Source organism: Pongo pygmaeus, chromosome 14, assembly GCF_028885625.2.
Source record: "Pongo pygmaeus isolate AG05252 chromosome 14, NHGRI_mPonPyg2-v2.0_pri, whole genome shotgun sequence".
Classification (NCBI taxonomy): domain Eukaryota; kingdom Metazoa; phylum Chordata; class Mammalia; order Primates; family Hominidae; genus Pongo; species Pongo pygmaeus.
The window spans coordinates 37,501,534-37,523,175 of NC_072387.2; the positions used below are offsets into that span (position 1 = coordinate 37,501,534).

Below are 21,642 nucleotides of genomic sequence, written 5' to 3' on the forward strand. Positions count from 1 at the left end.
TAACATAATGTCCTCCAGGTTCATTCATGTTGTTGCAAATGACAGTATTTCATTCTTTTTAATAGCTGCATAGTATTCCATTGTGTATATCTACCACATTTTCTGTATCCATATATCTGTTGATGGATACCTAGGTCGATTTCATGCCTTGATTACTGTGAATAGCACTGCAGTAAACTTGGGAATGTAGATATGTTTTTGACGTATTACTTTCATCCTTTGGGTGTATACCCAGTAGTAGAATTGGAGGATCATATGGTAATTCTATTTTTAGTTTTTTGAGAAATCTCCATACTGGTTTCCATAGCAGTTGTACTACTTTTAGCATTTCTTGCATGGCAGGTATAGTGGTAATGAAATTCTTTGACTTTTGTTTATCTGGGAATGTCTTAATTTTCTTCTCACTTTTGAAGGATAGTTTTGCTGGCCATAGGATTCTTGGTTGACAGTGGTTTTTTCTTTTTTTTTCTTTTTTATTGAGTTGGAGTTTCATTCTTGTTTTCCAGGCTGGAGTGCAGTGGCGTGATCTCAGCTCACTGCAACCTCCGCCCCCTGGGTTTAAGCAATTCTCTTGCCTCAGCCTCCCAAATACCTGGGATTATAGGTGCACGCCACCACACCCGGGTAATTTTTTTTGTAGTTTTGGTAGAAACAGGGCTTCGCCATGTTGGCCAGGCTGGTCTCGAACTCCTGACCTCAGGTGATCCACCCACCTCGGCTTCCCAAAGTGTTAGGATTACAAGCATGAGCCACTGTGCCTGGCCGAGAGTGTTTTTCTTTTAGCACTTTAAATGTATCAGGTCCATTCACTTAAGTTAGGACCTGGATATCACCCTTGACCTCACATCTGAGCCATCACTAAGTTTTGCCACTTCTCCCTCCTAAATAGCCACAAATATTTTTACTCTCCTTTCCCTCTGCTGCCATTGTCTTCTCTTTATTGCATACCTCCAATAGCCTCCCAGTCCTTCTCCTTCCTTCTACCTGGCCCACTCTAACCTGTCCTCAGGCTGCAGCCAGAGCTCTGTTCCCAAAGTGCAGAGATGGTTGTTCCCCAGTTCCACTGAACACTTGTCAGCAGCTTTCTACAGTCCTTAGGATAGGATCAGGCTATTTAATGTAGGGAGGGTGCCAGCCCTTGCCCATATGCACATGCTTATCTCTCATTCCCTCTCACAGTCATTATTCAGGCCACACTGAGCAGCATTCAGTTCCTGGAAAACTGCTCTTTCTTGCCCTTTTTGCTGGGATGCTTCTCATAAGAACTTTGGCTTTTATTCTCAGTGAGCTGAAGAGCCACTGGAGGGTCTTGAAGAGAGGAGTGATATGATCTAATTTCCAGTTTTAAAAAGATCTTTCTGGCTGTCGGGTTCATAATAAACCACAGGATGGGATCTGGGACATTGTTCCAGGTATCTCACTGAGGAAAGATGGTGGCTTTGATGGTGGTGGCTATGGAGGTTGGGAGAAGTAGTCAGATGCTGGATCTGTTTTTAAAAAGATACCTGACAGAACTTGATGACAAGTTGCATGTGGAATGCGAGAGAAAAGGAGGAGTCAGGAGTGACTCCAGGCTATTTGCTCTGAGCAAATGGAAGGATGAGCTTGCCATCAACTGAAATGCAGGCAGATATGGGTAGAGCAGGTTTGGACAGAGGTGGTGGGAGTGAGCAGAAATATCAGCAGTTTAGCTTTGTGCAAGTTAAGCTTGAGATCTGTTCAACATCTATGCAGATGTGGCAGGCAGAACAGTGGCCCCCCTAAAATGTCCATGTCCCAGTCCCTGGAACCTGTGAATATGTTCCCTCATATGGCAGAAGGGACTTTGCACATGTGATTAAGGTAAGGATATTGAGTTGGAGAGATTATCCTGGATTATCTGAGTAGGTCCAGTGAAATCACAAGGGTCCTTGTAAGAGGGAGGGAGGAATGTCAAAGTCAGAGGAGGAGATGTAATGATCAAAACAGAAGCTGGAATGACGTGCTTTGAAGTAGAAGGAAGGGGCCACAGCTAAGCATGCAGGTGGCCTCTGTATCTCACATTTTGTGAGATACATTTCTCCAGCTTCTGGTTGGAAGAGGCATGGAAATGGATTCTTCCTGGAGTGTCCACAAAGAATGCGGCCCTGCCAATGCCATGACTTTTGTTTTTTAAGACCCATCTTGAACTTCTGACCTCCAGAACTGCAAGATAATAAATTCGTGTTGTCTTGAGCCAGTAAGTTGTAATTTGTTACAGCAGTTATAGGAAATGAATGCAGTGAAGATATTGAGTGGGCTGTATTATACATACGTCTGGGGCTTAGGGAGAGCCTACCTTTCTTCACTTCAGCTGTCACTCATCACTCAGCAAAATGACCGTGTTCTTTGGCAGCCTCAGGTGTCTTAATAGTAAACATCTGGGAACAGTTTTTAGAAGGTAGGCTAAGTGGATTTCCCAAAATGTACGGTATACGTTTTCTGCTCTTGGCTGGTGTTTCCTGCTTATACCACAATTGATACACTATATACCCATATATACTCTATACTATATGCTTTTCAATTTATACAGAATTTGATTATCTATTACAAACTGGTTTCAGATGATACGAAAATAGGAAAAGTTCTATTCTGAAGCAGAAATAGTGATAGCTGCAGGATGTAACAGTTAATAGCAGGGACAGATGCAGGGAAAATTAAAGTAAAAAGTGAGATGCAAGGGCTTTCATACAGTCATATTTGAGCAAATAGTTTAGGAGCAAACAGATCTTTAAATCATAGCAGTTAATTCCTCCGTTAGATCGTCATGCTGAGTTCAGTGACCAGTGTTCAAAATGATCACCTTAAGTCACCATGAAAATATTAGATTACTTTTGATGTGCTCTTTCAGAAACTAGAGAATTCTACAGTACATTTTACAAACTCCCTCCTAACATAATTCAAACTTTAAAGTGCACTGGCTCTTAAATATGCTTCAGTTGCTAGAAAATCAGTTTATCTGGTGCACTTAGTTCCCCAGTGATGCTAGGTAATAGAGCACCATTGAACTTTAGCAGTGGATAAATTCATGAATAGCAATGTAAGATATGCAAAGATTAGACTCAAATTACGCACCAACCCTATTGTGAAAGCCTTTCCCTATAGAACTATAAACAACTAAAAGTACAGTTAAAATAGTTCAAGAAGAGCAACACACTGAGAGTTCATGCCCCAAGTTAAACCCTAAGCAACAGCTTTGCTATAGAGATTGGAATGGATGGGGCTTTTTTTTTTTTAATGTTTTAATTTAAGAAACAGTTACATGCTGCTTACTGTGTGCCTAACACTTCTAAGCCTTTTGCATAAATTAACTGATTTAGTTTTCATGAAGCAACTCTGTGAGTAAAGTACTATCATTGTTCCCATTTTACAGATGGCAGAACTGAGGCACAGATAGATCAAGTAACCAGCTCAAGTGCATCCAGCTGGTAAGTCTGGATTCAAGTCCAGGGAGTCCATGCCCTTAGCCACGCTCTGTGCTAGCCTCACTGGATCTTTTCAGCTTATAGTCTTGAATTCCCTCTCCTATACGCTTCTTCCCCTTTTAAATGTAGTTCAGGCACGTTAGTGGGATTTCTCTTGAACACTTTGTGTCCTAATTCAAGTCCTGGTCTGGGCCAGCTATTTATTTTGCCCCAACTGTTTCTGGTCTCTAATTCAACATGTCTAATACTGTCTCACCAGATGTCATTCTTCTTGTTTAAAAATATGCAGTGTTTTCCCATTTCCTACAGAACAGGGGCCAGACTCCTTAGCATGATATTTTTGGTTGTGAGCAAGAGAAGTCTTCTCTGGTCACTTTGTGCAGAAAAGGAAGGCCATGGATGATACCTGCGTGATGGACAAGAGCAAGGGAGCGCTGGGCATGGGCAGTGGGAACAAACTAGGCAGAGTGCTCCTGCGGCCCGGCACAGCCTCTGTGGATGGCTCTGCTGCCACTCTTGGTTGCAGCTGCTGCTAACAGGTGCTGTCTCTCCTCTAGTCTCACCATCATCATAGTCTTCATGTCATGTGTTTCAGATTCAAAGGCCCAAGTAAGAGCACCCATTTAGCCAACACTGGCGCACTTTCCCAGGGGAAAGAACGGGTGAGGAGCTCCCACATTTTGCTACTTTTATGGAGTGTAGGTTTCCTGCCTCCGCCAGGACTGACCACACAGAATTACCCAAAAGTAGGAAGTTGGTTTGGTTCCTGTCAGCCAGAAACAATGACAAATAATTCTACAATGTGGCTTTGATATTTTCTGTCTGCAACTCAGAAAGGATATATGGGCATGTACATGTATGTGTGCACGCATGCGTGCACGTACATTTATTAACTGAAAAAGATTTCAGAAAACAATTCTCATCCATGAAAATGTAATAAACTGATAGTTTATATATATTCTCATTTAAAAAAATGCTGGCTGTGACTCATTGAATTGAGTTTGAAAGTCTTGGCCTACAGCATTCTCTATAGTATTATATATTCAAAATACTCCCAATGAGTAATTGTATTCATGAAATGCTTATTTATATAATAGACAAACCTTTTTACAATTCTGGTCTTTAAATGAATGTTTGTAACATAGATTCTTGAAGTATGGGATTTATTACCTTGACAACAAAGCAGGCAAAAATGAGAAGAAAACATGGATCTTTCGTGTAATGAAAAGCAACACTTTGTAGTTTCCAGACTATCTGTATCATCAGAAGTTGCCCAATATAATATTTTTGCATGTTAGTTTAGCTTGCCAGAAAAATTTAAATCAATAATAGTTTGCTAGAATGTGATGGGTTTTAATTTCTGATGCCTACTAAACAAGCATGTTTCTTTCAGCATATACAAACTGAGAACCTGCCGTGGGTGAGGCCCTTTGCTGGGTGTTATGAAGGTTATGGAGGTGAGCTGGGCTGGGATCCTCGTCTGAAGGAGCTGGAAGCCTAGTACAGAAGAACAGATAAGCCTGTAGCGAATAGTTGTACAAGGTAGAAAGTGATCAGGATCATGGGAAGGGAATAAATAAAATGCACAGGAATTCAGAGGAGTGCAGTTGTCCAGTTCTTGATGAGCAGGTTCTGCAGAGCAAAGGAGGACTTCAGGGCTTCTCTCTAGAGGGACTTCCCCAACACCTCGTGCCTGCCATGGTGCAGCCAATGAGGCCATGGAGATCAGCATGGGCTCACAGACCCCTTTCTGCAGTAGGATTCTTGTCTTAGCATGTCTTTGTTCCTACAACCCCGGCCACTTCTGCCATCAAGTCAATGCTTAATGTACATAGGGTGAGTGAGTGGACCTAGTTTTGGCAGCAGAGCTCCTGTGGACAGTGATGAGTACTCAGCCACCAGCATTATGGTCGAGGGCCCCACACAGGTTTCTGTGGGCCAGAGAGGGGCTTGGGAGTTCTCTGGGGAAGTAGTGTTGGCCCAGCAGCTAGAGAGGGGCAAGAACTCACAAACAGGGCTTTGATCCCAGTGTTTGCCCATCTCCAAATCAGAAATGATGATTTATCTATGAACTTGGCAAAATTCTGTTGAGTGTCTGTTGTATGAAGTTCTGGTACAGAAAGGGATCTGCAGATGCTAAATGACAAGGACCCTGCCCTCTAGAGCAGCCAAGTCTTGGGAACAAAGTAGGGTGGAGAGGAGTCAGGAGGAAGCATATACGGATATAACCGTGGGCAGTAAGGATAGAAAGGCGTAAGTGCTGTAAGCGCGGCACAGGCAGAGAAAGTGCAGCCGTGGTCTTGGACACAAGGAAGTAGGGAACTCCGTACTGACTTTAGCACATGTGAACCAGGCACATTTTCATCTGTTGTTATTCTTTAGTAATGATACCAGTATCTTACAAACCTGCTTCTTCCTCACAAAAATTAACCTGGTATTGTTAACCTAGGACATAGTCTGCACCAAAGTGCTTCTGTGTCTTGTGAGGCTCTGCTGAACGCAGAATCTGCTCTCTAGGAATATGCTTCATGGATGTAATGTTGAAAAGGAATAGTATTGCTGTTTGAGTTTTGAAGATGAAACTATTTCCATGTTCTGGCAGATGGCCCATTGTAACAATTCTTTTCTTATCTGATTGTAGCTAGCTCTTTTAAAGATGCAGTTCTGACTCAGACACTTTCACCAGTCCCTTACTATGTAGGGATTTGGTTTCTAGAACAGAGACTAAATATTTCTCTTGTATGGAGGGGCTGTGCAAGTTCCTGGAGAGGAGAGTAGGGCAAAACCAGAAGGTAGGTGGACGTGGAGCAGCTGTAAGCTGGGGTTGAGAGTGGGCAGATGAAGGGTGAGGTACCAATGGAGGATCTTCCCAGGTGCTGCAAAAGTTTAGTTGCAGGCACAGAGCACTCTGCACCAGATGCTGTTAGGAACACATACAAACAAACAACAACAAAACTCGTTCTTACATCTCTGGGCATTACTCCTTTCTGTGGCCCAATCAACAAGGTACATAGCAATGAATCTGAACATATATTTTTTTAATGCAGTGACATAATATATACTCCATTTATTTAATAACCCCCCTATGGAATAAGTGTGTTATATACATTTTTTCCTAGTCCTCCCAACAAAGCTACAAGCCTCTATTTTTAGGTCCATTCGAATGCTGATAAGGACACAGGATGAGATTAGTGAGTTACCACATAGCCACAGGATGACAGAACTGTGATCCAAAGCAGAGGGTGCCACATTCCAGCACCTCCTTTGCCTCTGCTTTGTATGGATGGTAGCCATTGTGAAGGCATCCTGAGAGGCCTGACAATAGGCAGGTTTTTGTTTGTTTGTTTGTTTGTTTTTGTATTTCTTTGTGACAGGAGGGCTGTGTCTTCTAGGGAGCACACTACCTGATAGAACATGCTGGATAATTCAGAAACATCCTGAGTTGCCATTCCACAGGCAACTGGACAATCTTTAAATCTGTGACTCTCTTCTGATGCTGCGATTTAAAGTAGCTCAGCTTTTCTTGGAAATCCTTCATCCATTGAACTCAGGAACAGGAGGGGATGCGGTCTCATCTGCCTGCTCAACCCCTGGTGAATCTGGGGTCTGCTGGTCTGTGAACACACAAGAAATATGCATCTTTCCTCCCACTGATTCAGCTTCAAGTTCAGATGTCCTGTTATTTCAGCAAGAACATCCAATCTGTTGTGTTCCTAGGCATCCAATACAGTGATCCTCTTAGATTCCTTGAACTTAAAATTTCAATTTAAACTTGGAAAATCACAAGGTAGATTTTTTAAATGAGTTTGTAGCTTTAATCCTTCATGAAAATTATCTAAACCTTCACACTTTGCTATAGTTTTCTTTAATTATGTCATAAGAAAACAGTGGTTTTAAATTTTTGGATTTCTGTTATAGTGATAAAAGGCTTATTATAAGAAATTGCAGTCCTCTGTCTGCCCATCCCTCCCATTTCAACTCCTACTCCCCAGAGGCAACAGATATCAAATAACTTCACTGATTCTTCTGATACCCAGGTCCACCATTCTAAGAAGATGCTCTGTTTCTATCTTTTGATTTCATCACTTTTGGATATTTATCATTACAGCAGTGGAGAATTCAGATGTCTTACTGCGTATTCTTACTAAACATATCCCTTTCTTCAGACTTCCAAAATTTGGGTAAATTAGCAGTAACTATTTACTTTAACTGTGAGTCTACTTAAACTTATTTGCATTTTCTTCTGCCTCCGCCACTCCTGAGACAACAAGACCAATCACTCCTCTTTCTCCTCCTCCTCAGCCTACTCAATGTGAAGATGACGAGGATGAAGACCTTTGTGATGATCCACTTCCATTTAATGAATAGTAAACATATTTTTTCTTCCTTGGGGTTTTCTTAATAACATTTTCTTTCCCTCTCGCTTTACTTTATTGTAATAACACAATATATAACGCACATACAAAATATATGGTAATCAACTGTTTATGTTATCCGTAAGGCTTCTGCTCAGCAGCAGGCTATTAATAGTTAAGTTTTGGGGGAATCAAAAGTTATTTGTGGATTTTCAACAGCACAGGGTTGGTGCCCCTATCTCCCACATTGTTCAGGGGTCAACCATATATGATTATTATTTGTAATTTGTTGATATTCTTATTAATGTACCGTGATGATTGGTTTCTTTTGTCATGAAACTTCCCACCTACTGGAGTTAGTAAGTGCCACATGAGGCTGGTATTGCTAATTGCTGCCCAATAGCCATTTTCTCTTTCTCATTGCTGGCTGAACTCTGATTTTGTTGTGATGTTCGCCCCTTTGCCACTTGATTCAGTAACTCCTGATTGTGCCAAGTCAGTCACCAGAGCCCCATCTCCTGCCCTGGGGGGAAAAGCCTGCAGGGCTTGCCTCTGGAAGCTTTCTTTATCTTAGAGAGACAAACAAGGAAGAAACATCCTCCCTGTCACTTAGAGAAGAGTTCCAAAACCCTGTGGAACACTTAATAAATGCAATCATCCAAGCACATTAGGACCATCAGTTTTGTTTTTCTCGCTGGATCTGCTTTCCACCGTCTTCTCTCTTTCTGTTCCAATCTGAACCGTTTCATCTCTGGGCCTGGCCACCACCCATTTCCTTTTGGTTCATCTGTCCTGGCTCCCCGGTCTTCTTCATTTACATAGTCATTTTGCAGAAGCATATTCTTTAGAGGTTTGGGGAATATACATATATTTGAATTTTTGCATGCTTGAAAATGTATTTATTCTGTATTCACCCTTGATTTGATAGTTTAGCAAGATAAAGAGTTCTAGGTGGAAATCATTTTTTCTTGTGGTGTTACCAAATACTCGCTTTTACTGTTCAGAAATCCGTTGCCAGTGTGATTCCTTTTATATGTGATTTATTTTAAGTCTTTTGAGGATTTAGGGCTTTCCATTTGTTCCTAGGACACTGGAATTACTTGATGCTGTGCTTTGCATATTGCAGTTTTTTTTCCTAGACTTTTGGTGGGCCCTTTTAATTGGGAGACTTGTGTTTCTCAGTGTTGAAAATATTCTTGTTTTGTTTCCCTGGTAATTTTCTCCTTTTGTTTTCTCCATTCTTCTTCTTCTTTTTTTTTTCTGCGTATCTGTTAGAATTTAGAGCTCCTAGGTTGATCCTCTAATTATTTAATCTTTTCTCTCTTAGTTTCTTTTTTTTTTGGAGGGGGGTTCTAATTTCTGAGAGAGTTCCCTGACTTTAATGCCTTCTTTGATTTTTACATTGTAATTGTCATATTTCTTATTTCTGTAAGCACCTATTTATTCCCTGACTGTCTCTTTCTATAGCACCCTATACTTGTTTTATGGACACTCTTATCTCTCTGAAAAAATTAATTAGAATTTAAAAATATTTTCTCCTGTCTTTCAAGTGGGAAATACACAATCTATGGTACAGCCATATAATGGAATACTACTCAGCAATAAAGAGGAACAAACTATTGGTACATGTGACAATATGGATGAACCTTGAATGCAATATGTATTGTACACTATTACTATTAACTATAATAAATATATCCAACTACTTTTATTAATGATATATCAATAATATTAATAATATAATCTAGGTTTATCCATATTAAAAATGAAAGAAGCCAGACTTGAAAGGCTACATGTTGTTTGGTTATATTGATATGACATTCTGGAAAAGGCAAAACTATAAGGATGGAGAATAGGTCGTATTTGCTAGTGGCTCAGGGAGAATAGAGATTACAAAGAGGTAACATGAGAGAAGTTTTTGAGGTTATCAACTGTTCTGTATCTTAACTGTGTTCATGGTTTCTCTGTGTATATGTCAAAACTCCAAAATGAATGAATATATTGTTGTGAATGAAAATCTTTTAAAAAGGTTTTCTTTATTTTTTAATGAGTTTTTTCTTTTTAAAGTCTTTCTTACATATTTGGTCATTTTTTGCTATTCATTCATATTTAAGAATCAGGCATTAAAAAGCTGATTGAAATCTAGGGCCACATATTATGTGTTGTATGTCTTTGCTCTAGTAGGTGTTGAGAGTGTGGAGGATAAAAAGCTATAAAGGCCAGGCGCGGTGGCTCACTCCTGTAATCCCAGCTCTTTGGGAGGCCGAGGCGGACAGATCACAAAGTCAGGAGTTCAAGACCAGCCTGGCCAATATGGTGAAACTCCGTCTCTACTAAAAAATATAAAAATTAGCTGGGCATGGTGGCACGTGCCTGTAGTCCCAGCTACTTGGGAGGCTGAGGCAGGAGAATCGCTGAAACCCAGGAGGTGGAAGTTGCAGTGAGCTGAGATCGCACCACTGCACACTAGCCTGGGCGACAGAGCAAGCCTCCATCTCAAAAAAAAAAAAAGCTATAAAATGCTTACCGACACACACACACACACACTTACAGTCACACACAGAATGCTTCCTCTTTCCTAAATAAATTATCTTTTTCTACTTTAATACCTCTTGAGTTTTCCTCTTCTTTTTCTTCTCTCTTTTCCTCCAGCCTCCTTGGAACCAAAATCCGGCTTTTGGTGGGGAATGGAGTCTTGAGATAATTGTCCAGCATAACTTTATTCTTTTCACATTAATCAGAGGACTTGCCATCTCAAGGGTCCCCATTTTCTCGCCACTTTCCTAACACGTCCTTGGCCTACAGGGTTTTGGCCTTTTCTAGTCTAGGACCCCCTTCCTTCTTTCCTTTGGGGTTGAGAAGGCCACCACATGTGGACCACACTCTCAGCCTGTCTGTATGCTTGGGAAGCTCTGTTTTAACTGCTGTGGAGAGGTTTTCTTCCTATTTACTTGCTCTATCACAATCCCTTTCGACATCAGAGAGTGCTCCCATTGAGAGCTGAAAACTGTGTTGATCAGAATTCCTGGTTTCTCCTCCCCCATCAGAGCTGTCCTCACACTGTAGTTAGAAAGACCGCCTAACAGTAGACTTGAAACAGATTTCTCTGGTCAGGAGAAGGGGAGTCAGTGTATAGCTATGCTAGTCCCAGCAGTCAGATGATGGAGGACTGTGTGGGCTGCTGCTACAGTCCTGGAGAGCTGCCCCTGGGAGAGGCGCCCCTGGGGTCAGGAGCCTCCCTGGAAGCTGTCAGGACCACCTGTCAGAGAGGACGCATTAGCATCATTGCTCCCCTTCCCATGCCTAATACTTATGCATACATGTCCTACATGTAAGAGGATGTGACTGAATCACTAAACCGAACTGACTAATAAGCTTTTTAACAATTTATTTAAAAGATAAGAAGCGTGAGACCTATGAAAGTTCTTTGAGAGTCTTTGATGAAAATGGATGTGTTTGGGTATTTAACAGTGAATTTCTAAACTGATTTTTAAATATTTAAAACATGGCCATGAAAATTCATACTTACTCAGGTTTGTGCTTTTGAGAATGTTTGATTTTTGTTGCTTTGAGAAATTGTCTGTTTTGATAGTGAAGATGTGTGAAGCCTAAACCCCATCCTGAAAATGCTAGCAAGACCGTTTTCCCCCCTTGCATTATAGATTGGGTGCTATTCAAACACACATCAACATGCTGCTCTTTTAAAAAGCTCTCTTAAATTTTGTTGGGAATATAAATATCTTTTACTATTTTTCTTCGATCTTTGGTGAAACATTGGAGGATTACTACAGGTTATCCAAAGCAATCTTATTCATTTATCTCAGTTGAACAGAAAAACCAGTCATTCTCCCCAGCATGTATCATTTATTTTTCCTTCATGTTTCTGGGCTGAGTTGGTTCCTAACTGAATAATATGGTTTTTCCTTTTTAATTTATTTTCATTTCCTTATCTCTTCCTTAAAGATATTCCAAGCCTGCTGATCCAAAATGCTTTGTTCATTACAAAGTCTAACTAATGAAAATATAGAGTCTTATGATGGGCCCTGGGACATGAAAGTGTATACCTTTCCATTGAGTTGGAGGGTTTTGCACTCACCTGTGCAATTTATTTAATTGCTTTCTGGTTGCATCATGGTGTCACATATTCAGCTTCATCCTTCTAGGGATCTAGTTCATTTGACAGAAGAAAGGATATGAGCTTCTGATGAAAGATAAAATAAATTCACCTTCAGGATAAAAAGGAATTTGAAGGAGCCCTGTGTAAAGTGACCTGGTGCAGGCTTTTGAGCTGTAAGTGAACCTCACTTCACTTCTGATGATGTTAGAATGATTTATTTCTTCCTTTCAGATAGCAGACAACCCCTGAGGTTTATAGCCTGCAGTCCCGTAGATAAGGGAGGGTCCTGTGCCACCTCCATCCATTCCATGAGTCTAAGGTGTATGGAAGAGAGTTAAGGGCGTGCAGCTCAAGCGTGCCTCCTGCTCTGAAATAAACCCACGTGGTGAAGCTCGGTGGAGAGTGGCCTAGCAGAGGAGCTTGAGTAACTGTGCTGCCCTTTCAGTTTGCACCAACCCGACTCACCCCCACTCCCGGGAATCAGCTGCCCTCCCTGGAATTAGCTTTTCTCCCCATGTGCTCAGGTGGATTTTGGGATTCTCTGGCAGCTACTCAGTCCAGCGTGTCCACACTGCAGAGGAGAATAAGGCCACCGGATTTGTGGTAGGAAGGAAGAAGTGGAGAGGGTTTGTTGGGAATATTCATATAAGGCGTTTGTGGTTAGAAATTAGGAAGGGAATAAATTAGTGAAATATTACAGTGCTATATTAATACTCAGGCAGGTGACTACTTATATGCTAAAAGAGTGGGTGCAGGCCAGGCGCGGTGGTTCATGCCTGTAATCCCAGCACTTTGGGAGGCCGAGGCAGGCGGATCACGAGGTGAGGAGATCGAGACCATCCTGGCTAACACGGTGAAACCCCATCTCCACTAAAAATACAAAACATTAGCCGGGTGTGGTGGTGGGCGCCTGTAGTCCCAGCTACTCGGGAGACTGAGGCAGGAGAATGGTGTGAACCCAGAAGGCGGAGGTTGCAGTGAGCCGAGATCGCACCACCACTGCATTCCAGCCTGGGTGACAGAGCGAGACTCCGTCTCAATTAAAAAAAAAAAAAAAAAGAGTGTGTGCAACCTCAGTTGCATTCAGGTGCCAGGCAGGTAGCAGAGGCTATGAAGCAACCAGGTGTGAGTTACTAGGCTAAGTAGCCACTGCAGAAGGGCAAAGTGCATGCCCTGCAAACATACACTTGAATTCCATTTTTAAGAGCACTGTTGCCTACTCCTGTGACAAGACAACAAAAACCTTGTCTGATTCAGCTCTTGAGGTGCCAGTTGAAATGCCTATAGGAAAAATACATTGTCTTTTCTGTAATTCAGTGTGTTTCCTTTTCTCTCCATTTGGAGCCCGTGTCTCCTTTTTTCAGTCTTCTGTTAATGAGCAGAAGCACATTACATTGGTATTGGAGCAGTTTGGATCTTATCTGTTATTTTGTAGATGGCATATTAATCTTCAATATGTTGGCTTTTCAAACCTGTCTCATGAAGTAATGGCAGAGAATTTATCACCGACTCTTGATGGTCAAAGCCAGTGTTCTTGTTGCCATTTGAAGCTGCCAGTGTTTTAAACTAAATTTAAAAAAATTTCCTTCCTTCACCAGAACAGATAACGCTCAGTTTTTCTGGTAAGCAGATAGGGTTGCAGATAATTGAAATCCATAGGTCAATCCCATGCTTTATTTTAGGTATTATTTTACCTTCTTTCCTTATGAAATCGTTTTTTAGAGCAAACAGTGTTTGACAGATTTGAGTTTCCCAGTGGCTTATTTTCTTTAGAACTTCACCACTGGGGCAATAACAAGGAACTAAAAAGGAAATGGGTAGCTGGGGTTAAAGGGGACATGTAACTCTGGCATCATTTACAAATCCTGTGCTCAGACCTTGAATGATACAGCCCTTCCGTGTGTGCAAGTGACGGGGGGCCAGCCTGATACTTTGTTAAACTATCCACACACACACATATACACGTGCACAGACACACACATACCTACACTGCAGGAAGACGCAAAGATCTCATTTCCCCACCCCTTCAACTGAGATTTCTGTCTTTTTCTTACGATTACATGGTACTTTGTATTTCTGTTTAATGGCATATTTTATTATACCCTGTCTAGCTTTTATTAGTGATTAGCTGTATGTACGTCATATCATTTTCCCTCAGGAGATAGCAATTTCTCCAAGGATTAGGACTCTTCTTTTCTTTATCTTTCATTTCCTATTGCTCCTTACACTGTGTGTTTTAAGCCATTCGATGCTCAGTAAATCAGGTCCATCTCAGAGCCGTTGCCTTGCTTTTCTTGCCTCCCTAACCCAGGAGGCCTTGTTCCACAGAGGCTGCAGTCTGTGAAGGGGAATAAGCAGCAGACTGGGGCTGAGGAGCCAGGCCCCACCCTGCTGTGACAGGGCCTACCTGTGGGAGTTTGAGTAATTCACACAGTTGCTCAAGACTGTGGTTTCCTCATTTATAAAACAAGAGGGCTGAACTAATAATATCTGTTTCTTCTCACTTCTAACATTCAGTGATTAATATACTCTTAGCAAGGCATGACCCAGAAAGCTAAATAAATTAGGAAGGCTTAATGATGACACCATACTAATTCATTCAACAGATATTTATTGAGTGCCTACAATGTATGGAGTACTAGCCTGGTCACTGAGATCTGTGGTGAGCAGGACTTACCCATCCTTACCTTCATTCTATTGGGAGAGGAAGACAATGAACCAATAAACAAACACATAAAATAGCTGTTAAAGGCTGGGAAAGAAATGACAAGGGGCTGTGACTGAGGGTAGAGGAGGACCATCCAGGAAAGTCCCTCCTCAGAAGGGCTAAAATGTTAGAGTGGGGAGAGTCAGGCATGGAACATGCAGAGCTGTGTCGACAGCAAGGCAAAGGTGGCTAGAGCTGAGAGTGAGGGAAGTTTCACAGTGCCATGCAGGCCAGGTTAAGGCTGCCAGTGGGGATTTTGTAGCCAAAACATGACCTGATCTGATTAACTTGTCAAGATATTCCCCTGGCTGCCATGTACAGGGAGAATGGCTCTTTAGAGAAGCAAGAGCAAAGTCCTGGAGCATGGTAGGAGATGTGTGGCTTCATGGGAGATGCATTCTGCATGGACTCCTCTTCCTCCATAGAAGGGAACAAACCACAGATGGACACAGTGCCTGGGATGACTCCCAGGTACACTGTGCTAGGGGAAAGAAACTAGACCCAGAGGCCACCCACTTGCTGTATGGTTACATTTAAGCGACATTCTGGAAAAGCAAGACTGGAGGAACAGAAATCAGATCATTGGTTGCCATGGGTTGGAGGAATGTTTGGAGATGATAGAACTATAATTGAGGTGGTGGGAGTTACAAGACTGTATGCCAAAACTCGCAAAACTGTACAGTAAAAATGCTGATAACTGTGTATAAATTATACTTTAGTAAAAAACAGAATAATATCCTGAGCAAGAAAAAGATGTTCCAATTTGAATGATGGTCATTCTAATTAGGTGCTCTGATCATTCTAATTAGGAAGAGTTTTTCAAGAAAAGGGATGGAGCGGGAAGTGGGGAAATGGAGAGAGAGAATGAAGAGTGGCATGTTTTTCTCTTCAAGGTAGTAGGTATTTATCCAACAAATAATTACAGAGTACTCATTCTGTGCCAGGCCCTGCTAGGCACTGGAGAAGTACTTGCAAATGAAACAAAAACCCATGTTGGAGCTTAAAAGTTCTGTATGAAGATGCAAATGTGCATACCCGTTAACACAGGGATTTTGCCTTTAGGAATTTATCTGAAGGAAGTAAAGGGTGCCATAAAGTTGTGCATTCACTGATTTTTTGTGAAAAGTTATTTAACAAGACAAAAACTGAAGACAACCTAAACTCTGACAATAAGGGGAACTGGTGAATAGATTATAGTGTAACTGATTATTAAACATGGTAAAGTGTTTATTACATGTATTTATATGGGAGGAAGAACATGACATGCAAAGTGAAAAATTGGGGTTATAGAACTTACTCCATGTGTGTAAAAACAAAAAATCAAAAATACTATATTTTTACTTTTCTTTTTTTTATATCTGATGAAGATTCGTTCTTCTCTTTTTTTTTTTAGACAAAGTCTCGCTCTGTCGCCCAGGCTGGAGTGCAATGGTGCCATCTCGGCTCAGTGCAACCTCTGCCTCCCGGGTTCAAGCGATTCTCCTGCCTCAGTCTCCTGAGTAGCTGGGATTACAGGTGTGTGCCACCACACCCAGCTAAATTTTGTATTTTTAGTAGAGACGGGGTTTCACCATGTTTGTCAGGCTGGTCTCGAATTCCTGACCTTGTGATCCACTTACCTCAGCCTCCCAAGGTGCAGGGATTACAGGTATGAGCCACCATGCCCGGCCAATTCATTTCTTTTATAATTGGCAATGTAAGTAGTTCCACTTTGGAAAAAAATCATCCAAGACAAAAACAAAACAAAATAAACGTTAAGCACAATAGGCAAGGAATGAATGCTCTTTATTTTCTGGGTGAAATCCTCCCCTGGAAAGGACTTTTTTTTTTTTTTTTAAGGATATGCTTGAAATGCTTTTTGTTGGCAAATGTGAATGAAACTTCTTTTGGAGAAGCATGCAGCATTTTTATTGGAGGAGATTTTAAATATCAATGAACATAATATTTTGTTTAAATATCACCTTGGTCTAAACTAAGAAAAACCATTACCCCCTTTCCTGGTCCTCTGTAGAGGGGAAATAGCAGCATTTCATTTATGTATATATTCTTCTTTATTCTTTCTACTCATATATATATTCTTCTTTACTCTTTCTACTCTACTCTTTACTACTTTCTACTCATTTTATTTACTTAAAATAAAAATAAAATAGCCTCTGCTACCTCAATAAAAAAGATATTCTGAACACAGTCCTGTTTATATATTAGAATAAAATGTGATATGCTACCCATGTTATGTACATAAGATAAAGAGAGCAAAGCAGGCTCCAGAGAGCTATTATATTTTTTGTTATGTGACACCATAGATAGCTGCAGAGTCCCCGAATATGTATTTTAACATCTCCCAAAGAATAATTCAGTGTTTAACCATATTGTAAGGACACTGTACTTGTAAGTTTCATTTAGTCTGCAGAGCATCAAGTGTTAGATTATAATTGTTCCTGTTGAGAATAAACACACCCAACATTATGAAATAAGACCAAGAACCTGAATATTCCCAAGTAATTACAACTGCAGAAAACATGGAGGTATTATTACCAGGAGACTTTCAGATGAATACATTGACTTGTACATAAATATGTAACTACATATACAATTATCCTGTTAAATGTGGCAAAACACTATAGGCACCAAATACGTACCCAGTAGAGATGCCAACTAAACTTTGAAAGCTAGGATTTTGAATTTTTTTGCATTGTTATATTTACCCTTGAATTTTGGGTTCATATTCTGTTCATTTTTCTGTATCCTAAAGTTCTACAGGATAACTTATTGCATGGCAGGAGCTGTAGTTGGAGCTCCTTTGGCAAATAAGTTTTATGAAGTCAGATGAACTTGAATTTACATTCAGAGGCATGGTGGTTGAATGTATATGTGAAAATTCACAACTTATAAAGCATTACACAGCAGACCTGGCAGCTAAGGAGAGCTGTACAACCGTACTTCTCAATCTTTTGAAACCCATGCCTCCTTTTACTAACTTAAACATCTCCCAAATTTTCTTCAGTTTATTTTCAAAGTAAAGTATTATGACAAATACAAATCAAGCTGATGATCAGAATATACTTTTCTATCTACTCTTCCTTGGATATTCTGATATAGCCCTCTTGGGAGGACGTCTAACCAGTTGCTCAGTTGGGAAGGGTGGCTTTACAATTTTCATCTTGAAAGATTGAAAAAAAAAAAAAGGACTTACATTGTAGTGAACATTTCACCTTTTTGAGCTGAAGTTAGGATGAGATTACCTCATCTGGAGTGCCTACTATGTGCAAAGTGCTGTCCCAGAAATTACATAGGAAACAGAAGTGCCTGTGGTATTAACCTTCAGCCTAGTGAGCTCATAATTTCATAAAGGGAATAAGACACATGTAACGACAATAATGAGTCACATATAACTGTAATAAAAAGACACACTTAACTATTTTAGATGTACATGACTATGATGGAAAAGCATGATATGACAGTTCCAAAAGGAAAGATCTGTGGATTCAGGACACAGAGAGAAAATACCTAGTTCCACCTCTACCTTTTTGGTGGGGGAAGGGAGGAGAGGAGAGAATTTAGGAAAGGTTTCATGAAGGAGGTGGCCTTTGAGCTGGACTTTGATGCTTATAGCATGCAACTCTTGGGTAGGAGGATGATTTTACAGGGCAAATGTACTTTAAGTAGAAGAGTAAAGGGGATTAAATCTGGAAACATGTAGGCCCAGTGCTCATTGGACCTTGAATGTCAAGCCGAGAGGTGTCACTTTAGCCTGTTGTTGAGCTGGGCCACTCAGGGTGATATTCTTGGATGGCACCGTGGTGGATCCAGTGAGTTTCCCTTCATTCAGGAATGCCTTTCATGCTGTATTGCACCAAAAAAACATGGGTCACTGGAAATCAAAGCCTAAAATGGATGAAGAAATTCTACATGAGTGTGTAGATGCTATCATTTCACTTCATGATTTCATGATTTAGAAATGTATATGCATTTGGCTGGGCCCAGTGGCTCATGCCTGTAATCCCAGCACTTTGGGAGGCCAAGGTGGATGGGTCACCTGAGGTCAGCCTGGTCATCACGGTGAAACCCTATCTCTACTAAAATACAGAAATTAGCTGGGCGTGGTGGCGTGCGCCTGTAATCCCAGCTACTCAGGAGGTTGAGGCAGGATAACTGCTTGAGCCCAGGAGGCGGAGGTTACAATGAGCTGAGATCACACCACTGCACTCCAGCCTGGGTGACAGAGTGAGATTCTGTCTCCAGCCCCCCGTCTGCACCCCCCCAGCAAAAAAAAAAAAAAAAAGAAATGTAAGTGTATTCACAAACCATTATCAGAGATTGTGAGCTCAGGAGAGCTGAAGATGTGCCTGATTATGAAAGATGGGCAGATACAATTTTGTTCTGAGCAAGGAGAGCATGTGATGCTCTGGCTTCATGCTAGCAACCCTGATGATGAGCCTTAGGTTTTTTGAAGCATTGATAATTGGTGAGTTATGAGTACTATGAAAAATAAACAATGACCCTTACACAACTGTAGGTTACTGTGTAGGACCGGTCATGGTACTTCAGCCTCATTTTCTTGTCTTTCTTCACTTTCATTTTCTTTATTTTTCATGAGAGGCAACATTACAATTACTAACATTTCAGCGTCGTGATTGACAGAGTTTCTTATGATGCTCTCATGGACAAGGTGGGGGCACACACAGTGGCTGCAGGAACTGGTGGGCAGAGGGGTGTCTGAGGAGTGCTGATCAGATGAGCATTGTGGAAGCATTGCGGGGTCACATCCTTTTGGCACCAGGGGCTGCTGTTTTGTCCCCTGCTGTGTTCTGCTAACATTGGTGTCAATGAATGACACCAATGAGTGATTTGTCAGTGAATTGTCAATGAATGATAATGTAGAAGGAACTCTTAGCTTTTCAACGATAGTATGGGAACAAGAATGGATTGCAGATATTTTCGATGAAAAATTAAGGATGGGCTCCACAAGTTTTAAAAGGATAGAACGATGCATTGAGACCAGCAAGATGATGTTTGAGAAGTATATTTTTATGGTCCCACCCATGGCTGCTAAAGCCAGTTACAAATGTCTCGAATTGAGTCAGTGGAGTTTAGGACAACTTATATGGTACTTTGGTGTTTTAATTAATGATGTGGAACTAGAGGGTGATTTATATGTCCATGAGGAGGTCATTCTTAGAATGCGTGGTTAGAAGTATAAGGGAATGGAAGGCTTGCTTTCTTATGACTCTAGATGATGCAGTTAGAATTGAAGTGTTGTGCATAGCTCTGGTCACCTTGTTTAGGAGGGACTTCAGGTTCACTGGTGCTACACGGTGTACTTAGAGGAAAGCTGTTTGGATGGTGGGAATTTTCAAAAGCTAATCCCACAGTTGGGAGAATCTGAGTTCTTTGACAAGGAGTAGAATAGGTTTTGGGAAGAAGGGAGCATATAGCTCTTTGTAAATACCTGAAAGGTCATCTGGTGGAAGAATTGCCTCATTCTGCTGTAGAGAGGCAGAGCTTGCCAACAGAGAACCTGCCCAGATGTGTGGTGAATTTTCTGGCCCTAGAACCAGGGGAAGCCACTTAGAAGACTATTAAGCACCAGGTAGGTTATAAACCTAGATCTTTACATTCCTTTCAAACTAGTACTTAACTAATTGATTTTTTTCAAGATAAAATATCAGTTACCTCTAAGGCCATCATTGTTAACTTTTTATAATAATAGATCTGAGGCATATGAAAGTTACATGTCTCACTCTGGGAAAATGCACCTCAACTAGGGGTTTGTACCATTGGTTGACCTATTTGATATTTTATTTAATCACACACAGTCTTGTCTTATGTACAAGTTTGAACTTTTATGATCATGTTATATGTTCTGTGAAAACGTTTATCTTAGTAGAGGGCCTTGGATTGAAATTTAGATCTGGAAAGAAATTCGTGTTTGTGTTTACTTTGCCGCTGTCTTATGGCAGGATGAGGGAGCTGGGGTGAGGGAGATGCGTGAAGCCACATAAGGAGGAGGGAAGCTGACAGGAAACATGACTTCCTGTACATAATTTTGCCTGATAAAATTGAAGAAAGTTTTTAAATTTGCTTGTCCTGTCTTATGTGAACTTCCGCATGTTGGTTTCCGGTTTTGTTTTTCTATTCTTGTTCTTACAATAGTGTGTTTTCCTTTTGTTCTTCCTGTGTGGTGTATGATTCCATTCATGGGCAGCTTTTCTTCTTTACAGCTTCTGCTTTCTGTCTGTATCCCAGCTCTGCCACTCATGAGCTGTGTGACCTTGGGAATGTTACCTTCTCTGTGCTTTCATTTCCTTACCAGGATGTGGGAAAAAAAAAAAAGCAAGGGGATGTGAAGACCTGTCTCTAGAGGGCTGCTATAAATATTAAGTGTCCTAACTTAAATTAAAATTGAATATTACAGACTTGTAATTGTGTAATTTTAATTTAAAATTAAATTTTAGGCCAGGTGCTGTGACTCATGTCTGTAATCCTGGCACTTTGGGAGGCCAAGATGGGAGGATCACTTGAGGCCAGGAGTTTGAGACTAGTCTGGTCAATGTATCGAGACCCTATCTCTACAAAAAATTAAAAAATTAGCCAGGTGTGGTGGTGTGCAGCTGTAGTGCCAGCTACTTGGGAGGCTGACCCAGGAGGATCTCTTGAGCCCAGGAGTTCATGGTTGTAGTGAGCTATGAACGTGCTACTGCACTCCAGCCTCGGCAACAGAACGAGATACTGTCTCAATTTTTTAAACAAATTTGTATAACGGCTGAGAAAATACTGGGCCCCTAGGAGGTTCCAGCTTTCTTTCTGTCCCCTCACCAGTGAGTACCAGTTATTGTTTACTGACAAAGATAAAGAACATTTATGATGTAGTTCCTTAAAAATTAAAATACAAATCTTTCTAGCATGACATTGGTTTTATATTTCTTTGTCACTTTCTTGCAATCATGTTATGTGTTGTGGACTTTGGTGCTTTGTTTTTGTTTGTGTCTGCTGAGCGAAGTTTCTTTCTTTCTCCCAGCT

The 21,642-nt window shown here is 41.0% G+C and overlaps 1 protein-coding gene across 4 annotated transcripts in view; it reads left to right on the forward strand.

Annotated features, from left to right (window-relative positions):
* The window catches only part of MTUS2 (microtubule associated scaffold protein 2), a 703,857-nt gene that overhangs the window by 180,190 nt on the left and 502,025 nt on the right, over positions 1-21,642 (forward strand). The window contains exon 1 of one of the 4 annotated variants that reach the window (XM_054446531.2): positions 3,394-3,446. The exons of the other annotated variants lie outside the window; for them this stretch is intronic. The gene's annotated coding sequence lies outside the window, so the exon portion shown is untranslated. Of the gene's footprint in view, positions 1-3,393; positions 3,447-21,642 lie in introns of those variants that run through there. 4 annotated transcript variants of the gene reach the window in all.